Below are 11,518 nucleotides of genomic sequence, written 5' to 3' on the forward strand. Positions count from 1 at the left end.
CAGGCTCTAACCCCCCAGAACAACAATCATTAACCCCAAGCCCTGAGAGAGAAGGGGGACAACGGCCCTCTATTTGTCAGCCGCCCCACACCGGGACTGAGGGGCTAATATTTTACCACCAAACAGCGTGAGAAGAGGAGCTGGCCGGGGCTCCATGGAGAGGAGGGATGATGGAGAGAGGAGAGGAGAGATTTACAATAGTTTACTCACATAATTTGCAGGATGGCATCATTGTTTATGGGACCCACACATAAACACCACCACACCTCCACACAAAGACATCCATCTGGAGAAAATCAAATTAAAAAAGTTTATGCACTTGTCTCTAAAATGTCCATTCAACTGCTAGCAAGCATTAATTCAAGTCAAGTCCTATAATTTAAAAAAGACTCCTTTCATAGGCCACTTTTATATATCTATGGCTTTACACAATGAGGTAAATGAAACTCTGGAACCTTGATATCAGCAACAGTGGTCCACACAAATAAAATGTGATATATTTCCTGTTGGCAATAAGATTTGATCAAGACAACAGGGTAGAGATGGTGAAAGAACAGATGTCTGGTCACAAAGGGGCTTCTCAGGCTCTAGGATGCTTCTGTGTGATTCGTGGGTCAGCAACGAGCCTCATCATCCGCCTCCACAGGTTTCAAACGAAGGCCCTCTCTCTAGGTGAATAATTAGGAAACAAAGGCTCAGGGGGGATGAGAGGAGAGGCAGACCAAGGCAAACAGGCCAGATGCATAAGAGGAGGTAAGCTTTTAGCCCTGTGGTCCATCCATCCATACGCACACACACACACGCACACACACAGCATCCTCCTCATCAATGTATTCCCTGGAGATTAAGGGCCTGCAGGAGGTGCCCCAATGCACAGGCTTCTCAAGTGCTTCCACACAAGTAATCCCATTCACTGCAGCTCATTACATGGGCAATTAAGTGCTGGATGGGGGCGGTGGGGTGGTAGAGGGGTGGTGGTGCATTACGTACATTACGGAGACCCGGTGTGGGGGGGGGGGGGGGGGGGACGACAGCCTGGCGGTCTAAGGACCCCCCCCTCCCCCAATCCACGTACACACACGCCCCCCACCCACGCCTCCCTCCTCCCCAGCCCTCCCTGCTCCTTCTTCACCTGGGCCGGCTTCATGTGGACACCTGCCTCTCCTAATGAAGATCCATGGCTTCATTTCCATTTCTGGAGTCATATCAGAGACAGCGAAGCAACAAAACGGGCCTGTTTCCTCCTCGCCCGAGCCTGAAGGGCCGCATAGAATGACATGGCTAACTGCTTTGGCGGAGTAGGGGAGCAGTGGCAGCTGCGGAGCCTGAAAATGGGATTTGGTCCGGGGGGTTGAGCTGAGCTGAAGTGGGGGGCCTGGAGGATGGAGAGGGATTGGATAAGGCCCCGTGTTTGGGTTGGCTACAATGGCAGCCATGTGCTACCTCAGCAGCTCCTTAACAGTAATGAGGCTTTCTGCAGAGCAGGAGGAGGAGAAGAGGAGTGGAAGAGGGTGGAGAGGAGTGGGGGGTGCCACTACACACCTACCTCACACACTACTTTCATCTCCTTAGCAGAAAACAGTCACGCTACTCTGACACAAAATAACACACAGGCACACCAGCATATAAACCCACACGACGCCTCCAAAAAATCCAGACATAAAGTATACGTTTTTTTTTTACAAAACATTTCACATATGGCATGAGTGTGGGCCTACTTTCATTTCAATCTCAATATCGTAGCAGTTGAAATCTAAGTTTAAAACATATTGCTTTGGACTATGTATTATAATGATGGTGCATAGCAAAATCAATGGTGTACATTCAACTCTGAAAGTGGAAAATGTACACTAATTTCAGTGAACATATGAGTCCAACTTTACTGGTGTTAAAATAACACTTTTGAAAGGTTTAAAGATGTAACTTTGTTGCAGTGTTCCCCATTTTACTCTTAAAGTGTTCAAATGAACTTGATTGTGGTGTTTGCATAGCTCTACTGTAGAGTAATACAGTGTAAAAGATAACACTTGACTGGACTCACTTTGCTTAGTGCTGATGCTGTTACACTTTCTTAGTGTAAGAAATTAACACCTGTAGTGTTACAGTAAATAATCTTTGGGTGTTGTTTTAACACTGTATGGTATAAAGCCTAATTTGCATATTTCCCAGGGTGCCTTTTCTTTTTGAGTAATTTATAGAATCAACACCAATGACTTTATTTGTTAGTGACAGAGATATGGTTGTTGAATTATTTCCTTTTAAAGGCCTGTGGTGTTCATTAAGTGAGTTCCTGGGTGAATGTTATCATTTAAAAATTAAACTCTATTACAATACATTACATATATCATAAGGACTTACTTATTGACCTAGTTGATGGCCTAGTTTTACCCTAACCCAGTGGTGTTAGGAAACTCCTGGTTTACAGGCCACATCAGGCCTGCAAATCACATTATGCTGGCTTGCAAAGTGATGTGTAATTCCTATTGGAATCTAGCCAGAGTTAAGATATCCAATACTTTTTATTCACCCACAACCTGCATTCAGAATGACTGTCAGGGTTGGGAGATTTCATAAAATCCACTACCTAAACCATTTAAACCAGAACAACCATTTCAGTAACGGGTGCAATAAATGTAACTAACTAATTGGATTAGTTTTTAAAAATGTATGTTATTTATCTTTGTGTAGCATGAGATTAATGAATCAATCAATCAATGTACATGCAAAAACACAGATATTAAAAACAACCCAAAACAATCTACCTGCAGTAGAGCGTGCTGGGAAATATGATAATAATGGGTGTGGTTTTGATGGGACTGTTTTACTTTCCACAGTGTAAAACGATAACTCTGGTTATTAGCACCAACCCTGGGGGTTCTTATACACCACTAAGTGTTAATTTAACTCTTACAGAGTGAATGTAACTCCTGAATCAACACAGGGAATGTTACACTGAAAAACCAACACTGGCCAATTTGCTGTGTGTAGTATGAGGTACAACAAGGAAATGTAGTCTAGTTTAGTCCTAGTCAGGTAGAATGGTTTATTATGGGAACCTGAGCTTCCAATCCTGTCACCAAATTCTGCAAAAACAAACACCAGGGTGCCATTATTGTGTGGTTTCCATCAACAACAAAGGACAGGTACACAACATTTAATGGACCATTTGATTACCATTCAACTTCTAAAAGGGCATCCTTATCATTTCTTACACCATGCTTTGTCATAGTGGCCCTTTCCCCCTCCCTGCCCTTTGTGAGTGTATGACTGTCCGTACATTGGTCTAGGCTTCCCTTGTTAACATGTTCTAGCTCATTGACTCCTCTCAGCCCCCTGGGGGGAGGGCCTCAGAGCTGGGCCAGGTGAGGAAGGGGAAGACAGAATCATAACAAACAAATGTTGAGGGACTCCATATCACAGGTGCCTGATCCTATGACACTCCTGCAGGGTGGAAGAATTCATCTTTTATTTCTACTTATTTTATTCAATCGACAGGTTAGACTGTGAATTGTTGAAGTTTTCTCATGCAGTTTTAAAAGGCCAATCCGCAGTTGAAACAATAACAAAGCGGATACCCCACCACTATTTTGGTAAAAGCTGAGGGATGAGGCTGTAGAAATGTAACCACTCTCAAATGCATAGACAGAGCTATTGATACAAGGACTCCATGGTATCAAAATTATCGTTTTAACCATGTTTTTAGGCTATACAGTGTTTGTTTACATTTTCTTTGTTTACAAACATTGGAGTAAAACAAGCTTCTATTTTGGGTTCTGATGGGGTACGACAGTTGAACTAACTCATTAGGCCTTCATAAGTTATATTCTTCAAGAATCAATGGGTATATTGTATATAATTAATTTAGAAGTCCAAAATGAATGTAGCAACAGCGGATTGGCCCTTTAAGCTATCCTACCTTTATTATAGGATATGATGAATTGTCTGGGATATCTTATAAAGATGCAATGCCATTGCATTGCCTTTTTACCATTGCTACAGTATGACATTGTATATCTAAACATGGCTGACTAAACATGAGAAGCATATGTGTATCAGTGAGGGTGTGAATGACTGTGAGAAACCATGCCCAGTGTGTGTTTAATGTTTCTTGGTGAGTGAGAGAACGTGTCAGAGCGTGAGGTGTGCGTCAGAATGTCAAGGAGTGGCGGGATCTGTGTGTGTGTGTGTGTGTGTGTGTGTAGGGGTGGAGTCTGAGAGGTAGGTATAGGTATAGGTTGGGGGTTGGTGGTGTTTGGTGTCATTTTGCAGGACCCTCTGCACTCACCTGGAACGCAGCACTTCCCCTCCATCGGTCTTATCAGCTCCCAGAGGAAATACCTACCACAGGTAAACACGACCCGCGACCCCTTGGCCATCCGCCCAGCCCCGGCCCCAACCCCAACCTTACCCTAGCCTGGATGTGGTTCTTTATGCATCACTGAGGAGCCCCATCCCCCCATCCTTACCCTCCTCCTACACCTCCACCACTCATCCCTCTGTCTTAAATGTAATCTTATCTACATATCACACGTGTAACCGTATATCCTGCTTATCAAGCCGTGGTGTCTTCGGCTCTGTTTTGCATTGTCACCGCAATGAGTTATGGGAGTGGGGTTTCAATACACCTCATACGTCTTATGTGACAGAAATGTTCAAAAACTGGAAGTATTTTTAATAGAGAAGTAGTCCTACACTTAAGTAATGGAATCTAAATCAATTAAAATGTGATTTTTTAAAAAGGATAATGATAATTAAAAAGCACAACTGTTCTGTCTATGTTTGATGGCTTTAGAATGTAATTAATTATTCTATCTATCATATGATTTGGATAATAAATGTGGGGGCGGTCGGTGATTCATATGTGAAATATTTCCTAGAGAGTAGTAAGACAGGAGTTCTCTCTCACTGAAATGAGACACAGTTGATGACCACAGTACATCATCACACAGCCTGATCAGCTGACAAACCTCCTACCCCCATCATGTATGCAGACCCACACAAACACACACACAAACACACTCAGAAACACTACCACTCTGCTCCTTTACATAAGACCTGTTGTCCAGGACGAGGGGAACTGAGTGATGCCATGTCCGTCTCTCGTCTCTGTGAGGGGAGATCGACACCAGTGACACAAGAGTGAGACTTCCCCTTTAGAGGAGATGAGTTGGGGTTTCTCACAACAACAATAACACAATGCATTACGATCATTGTCTCTCCTTTTTGAGTTTCTCATAGGAGGGAAACAAGAACAAAAACACTCCTGATGAGTTCATTGTGATCAACCACAACAGTACTATACACCTGCACATACAAACTGTAGGCAATGGATTTTCCTTTCACTGTCTACACATTCAATTCATTTGGAAAAATCATGCAATAAGAAAGGTTCACTATCACCATGGTTTATTGTGCTCACTGTGTGTCTGTGCGTGTGTGTGTGTGTGTGTGTGTGTGTGTGTGTGTGTGTGTGTGTGTGTACGTGTGTGTACGTGTGTGTGTGTGCATGCACACACATTAATATATAAGTTACATCAACAGACAAATACCTGTGGCCCTATCCCATCCCTGTGATGTAGCGGTCATTCTTGTTGAATTGCGGTGGCATTTGCGTCCCTCGCCATTACAACCACGAACAAATACTGTAGTTACACATTATACGTTTTTGTTTATACTGAACTGTTTATCAATGGTAAAACATAATGCAAGTCCTTCTTAATGCCAAACTTTAGTTGTATGCATTGTTTAAAGTACTTCATGAATTGTAATGACACGTTTTGGAGATTTAAAGTTAGCTATCTATTATTTGTAATGCTAGAAAGGAAATAAAGTATTTAATATATTGTATAGATCAATAAAAACAAAGATGGCTATTAAAATACCTCATTTTTATTTAGTTTTACAAATATAATATGTATCCCTACGTTTTATGTTATTGGAGTGAACACCTTGAAAATCAGTCACAAATATATACAAGGACATTGAGCATTCCCTGCAGTGGAAAACTGTTATTAGCCCATCCAACTACCTCATCCCCATATTGTTATTTATTTTGCTAATTTGCACCCCAGTATCTCTATTTGCACATCATCTTTTGCACATCTATCATTCCAGTGTTAATACAAAATTGTAACTATTTTGCACTATGGCCTATTTATTGCCTTACCTCCATAATTTACTACATTCGCACACACTGTATATATATTTTCTGTTGTATTTTTGACTTTATGTTTTGTTTTACCCCATATGTAACTGTGTGTTGTTTTTATCGCACTGCTTTGCTTTATCTTGGCCAGGTCGCAGTTGTAAATGAGAACTTGTTCTCAACTGGCTTACCTGGTTAAATAAAGGTTAAATAAATAAATAAATAAAATAAAAAATAAATATAAATTGGGGAAGGGGTCTTTAAAGACAATTATTAGCTTTTGACACCCTTTTAGTATGTCATACATTTGAGGATTCCATTGATAATTTGGTGGGTCTGAATAAAAACTGTGTAATTGGTGTTACTCAATTTAAAGGAAGGGAAATACATTTGTGAGCAAAATGATTAATCACATAACTTTTTAAAATTACTTTTAAAGGGTTAATGACCTTAGATTTGAGCGTATGGCCTCCGTTTAAGAAAATCCTCAATTACTAATTTATCATTGGTGTTACAGTCATTGGTGTTACTATACCTACTGGTGGCACTGATGTTATAATAATGGTAAATAATATTTAAAGTAATTAAGCTGTCATATTAGTTCATTTAGAATGGGAAGAAGTAACCAAATATATATATTTTTTTTATTATAGAAAAATGTAATGCCACTGCAATTCAAGAATTACCCGTAGTCAGTGGTGCTTGTGATCTGGATGGTGATTGAACTGGTTCTTCCAGGCCTGTGGTGCCGTGTTGAGGTGAGGAGGGTGGGAGAGCTGCTGCTGGCGCTCCCGGAAGGGGGATTGCTCCCCTGGGACCAGCTGGCCCTGTTAGAGAGGGAACATTCCCACAGTCTCAGTCTGCCTCCAGGACAGAGGGGCTAGGCGGGGGCCAGGCCATGGGGCCGGGGCCTCCCTCCCCCTCCCTCTGCTGGGCTGGCTAACCTCTCTGGTTCCCCCACCCCGCCACTGCAGGGTCAGGGTTACTCTGTCACCCCTGGGCCTCCACCCAACTACCCCCAACCCCTCTCAGTCCCCTCCCCCACTGTCACCTGAGCCACACAGGTAAATGCCTAACTTTATTTGATGGATTTGGAATCACACAGCGACAGTGATGTAGCGCGGGGGTGCAGGCCCCTCTCCCCAACCCCCCCACCAGAGTCTGGAGTGCAGTGGGGTGGGGATTGCAGGCTGATAACCCCCATGGAGCACCTCTCTCCTGACCGCCAGGACGGGGCCAGAGAAACACAAGACAAGACATCCTGTGTCACACACCTGAGTGTACGCCTCATCAGCCTGAGACAGGGGGCTTCATCCCTACAATCCATTTAAGAGCTCCAGCACACAACAAATAACACACGCTTACTGCTTGACATAGATGACACTGACAGGGATCATATTTCGTTGGGTTTTCAGATGGATAAATCCTGTGTTTCATTGAAATCTGAGGTTTTCTCTGCCAAGGCTGGGATATTTGCCAAGTCATGTCTCCATGTTGTTTTTGATGTGTAAAGTAGTGGAACATCCAACGACTGGCTGACTCAGCACAATCCTAGCTTAGCTGACCACTGACCCATACCACCGTGTTCACTACTGGCTGCTGCAGTGTGTGTGTGTCTGTGTGTGTGTGTGTGTGTGTGTGTGTGTGTGTGTGTGTGTGTGTGTGTGTGTGTGTGTGTGTGTGTGTGTGTGTGTGTGTGTGCGTGCGTGCGTGTCCACACTAATCAGGCAAAGTAACCGTAAAACCAAAAGTGGTGTTTCTTCATTATCAGTGGCCATGCTCCAATCTTCCTTCTCCTCCTCCTCCTCCTCCTCCTCCTCCTCCTCCCTCATTCCATTCCCTCCCCAGATAGACAGAGCAGTAGATGAGATTAGGGAAACAATGGACTAGAGGTGAAGACCTGGATCATGCCTGTGTCTTATCTGTCCCCTCATCTCCTCTCTGTCAGAGGATGTTGTATAACCAACTCAAACACAACCAACTCAAACATCCTGCAGCCGCCTGGTGTCATACGCTCCTGCTACAGGGATGCCCCCCCCCCCCCCCCACCCCCACCTTTATGTCTCTTCACACTCAGGGTCTAGGCTATAAGGCCAGGCTGCTATGGACTCGTCTCAGGCCTAGTGCCCAGGGATGTTTGCTGAGGTGAGGTGGGGAGTGTTTCATAAACATTGTTGAGTTTTTTCTAGCCAGACTAAACACACAGACCTGGACTACAACAGTATGAGAGAGAGAGAGGGAGAGAGCGCAATATGTCAACAAACTGACTAAAACATTAACTTCACTATCAAAATCATTGCAAAATCCTTTATTATTTTATTCAGTATGTATCTTCAGTCGTTGCGACTGTAGATAAGCTTTAGTGTGACTCCTGGTGTCCAGCCACACACACACGTGCACATACACACACAACACTTTTCCACAGACACACACACACACACACACACGTCACCAGCAGCAGGAGGAGGAACTGCCAGTAAAGGCAGGTTAATATCAGTAGCACTTGACAACAATAGTGTGTTATGTAAAGATTGGGCTGTAATACAGTCTTTGTTGGGACTTTAGAGCCACGGCCACATCACATCATTACTCATCCTGCTAGCCAGTGTCCCGTCGGCATGGCAACTGGCCCAGGCTGAAGCCAGAAGCAAGACCGGAATCTCAATGCCTGCCTGGTCGGAGAGAGAGAGAACACACACACAGAATGTTCTAGTGGAGAGAAAAGTTCACAAGTGGCCACAGCGACCCTTCACTGTCCAAGCCAAGATCTCAGACATGGGGGTTGAAGTTGGTAAAGTCTGATATTTTCCTGAGTCTAAATGAGTCAGTCTTCATGACAAGAACAAAAACCTGAATTCCATATGTTTTGAACATTCGAGCATTTCCTCATAAGACACCATCTGGATGTAGCCGACCAGTTGCTGCCTGGTGTGACTGTGTATATGTATGCACTGTGGTGGTGGCAGGCAGGCAGGCTGTGACAGTGGAGGTATGCGGTGGTAGTGTGTACTGGCTGGGAGGGCGTGTGTGTGGAGTTATCCTGCAGGTCGCGGAGTGTGTTGTGTCAGTGTGGAGCGGTCAGCAGCTGCTGCCTGGCCTGGGTCCCACGATTCCCAGGCTAGAGGAGGTACTGGAGGGAGGGATGGATGGAGGGAGGGAGTAGGGGATTGACAGGGCCCGTAATAAAATCCTGCGCCCTGGTTGGGCTGTGTGCGGCCCATTGTTCCCTGGACTGAGCCTGAGGCTGCTGTTTACTTTCTCCCATATGCATTATTCAACGGCACAGGAGCTCCCAGAGAAAGGGGCCCCATTCAGGGATCCTCTAGCCCTTGTTTTGTTTTGCTAATTTTCAATTTAAATAAACCATCTCTCGCCAGGGCCAGGCTGAGCTGAGCTGAGCTGAGTGGGAGAGAGGGACAGGGGATGGGGGGACGGCGAGTCCAGACCCTTTAACATTGAGGCGTCTGAGAAGATTAGACTGATGAGGATAAAATACTACTTACCATCTATTATGGCCGAGGCAGTATATGTTTTTTACAGTGGGGTTTAAGGCAGACAATGAGACAGGACGTTGTGTTCGGTTGAGAGCATACGTTGACCTCTTCTTTTCTGTTGTTGTCCCACAAACATGACCCACTTATCATTGTCCAAATGTTTGTTTATCTGCTTGATCCATGTTAACATATTCAAATATGCTCATAATTCTACATACTGTAGATCAACAAGCACATTTTTGCATTGATCCGTTAGGCTACAGATGTTCTGTTTAAATCGTCCTACTGAGTGAGACACACGGTTCCCATATGCCCAGTGAAAGTTTGAACTAATCACAAAGACAAAGTCTTGTCAATAATGAGTCCCAGAGGTCATTAAATGAAGCTAGCCAGGGCAGGCTGGACTAATCAATAAGTCCACATTTTTGTTGTCCTGCATTCACACAGGAGGGGGCTGAGCCAAGGGGGACTGAGGAGGGGACATTGCCAGGGACAGATGCGGTGACAGTGGGGAGTGAGGAGCTGTGAGGAGAGTTAAAGATTCACCACACATCTGTCACTACAACAGGGAGGGCAGAAGCTACTCAGGGTGGGTCTGCCACCACCGACAGCTTGCCTCCCTGCCTCCCTGCCTCCCTGCCTCCCTGGCTCCATGACTCTAGCCTACCTGTCTCTGTCTGTCGCTTAGCCCATCTGCTTCCTTGCCTGCCTCCTGTCTCCGATCCTGACCCTCTGTCAGTTAGTCTGTCTGTATGTCCCATTCCCTGTCAGACAACTTATCAACCTGTTACCTAACCATGTTCTCCCTCCAACAAGTGCCTCTTAAAAATACATTCAAAATTGGCACTGTTCACAAGGATCCCACCACTCTCACTCTCCCAGTAACTAGAGTCTCCAGATCATAATTAAAGCTTTTATCAGCAACCTGTTGCAGCCTGCTCTGCACTTTCAACATCTGTGTTAACTTCACTGAACTCTTCACCATTATAGCTGTGTTCTAGCACTAACAGCTAATAAGGATCCCAGGCCATTCCAAACAGGGAAGGATTCTCTTCTTTGACAGTACCCCTGCTCCCCATTAGTGGTTTTAGTGAGTGGAGGATGAATGTGGAGGGCCTCTTGTCTTGGCTGGATAGAGGCTGTTCCCTGCTGGGTGCAGGTGAGCTCTCAATGCTTCCCCCAACACCTGCCCTCTTTTTTTCTCCGCTGATAGGCTTTATGGCGAGAGGTGAGGGGATCCATCCGTCTGTCTCTCGTAAAGCTAACAGCTCGGCCCTGCTCTGTAGAGGCCCAGTAAAGCCCACACTGCTGCCAGAGCATTGTGTGGGGCCCCGGGCCCTCGAGTGACCCAGTCAACCAGAGAGAGAGAGACCCTGTTAGCTTCCACCTCCCCATACACACACACACACACACACACACACACACACACGTATTCACACACACACGCATTCACTCACATGGGTATGCATGAACGCACACACACACACACACACACCCACACGCTGACACACTGACATACAAACACACACGTGACGCACTATACCCATGATCCTTAGCCACCCATTGGATCTGCTACTTCCCGGTGTCTGGTTTCAAAGTGCTAATGACTTGTCCGCTGTCTTCTCTTCTTCCACTCTGCTCCTTCAAGTTTCATGTTTCTGACACCCCTCTCTCTCGCCATACCTCTGAAAAACACTGTCAAAACATATGACATCACATATCACATTAGAGTCAATGGAATATAAGAGATATACTTTGTACATGTATAAAATCAACAACTGATACAAAAAAGATGTAATGCCGATGGTAAATAATAATACTAACTCCATGAGCAGAGATTATGTGTCTTTGTCAGAGAGTTGGCTAAAACCTGCATCCA

The sequence above is a fragment of the Coregonus lavaretus genome, assembly GCF_964263955.1.
Source record: "Coregonus lavaretus genome assembly, chromosome: 32".
Taxonomy (NCBI): Eukaryota; Metazoa; Chordata; class Actinopteri; order Salmoniformes; family Salmonidae; genus Coregonus; species Coregonus lavaretus.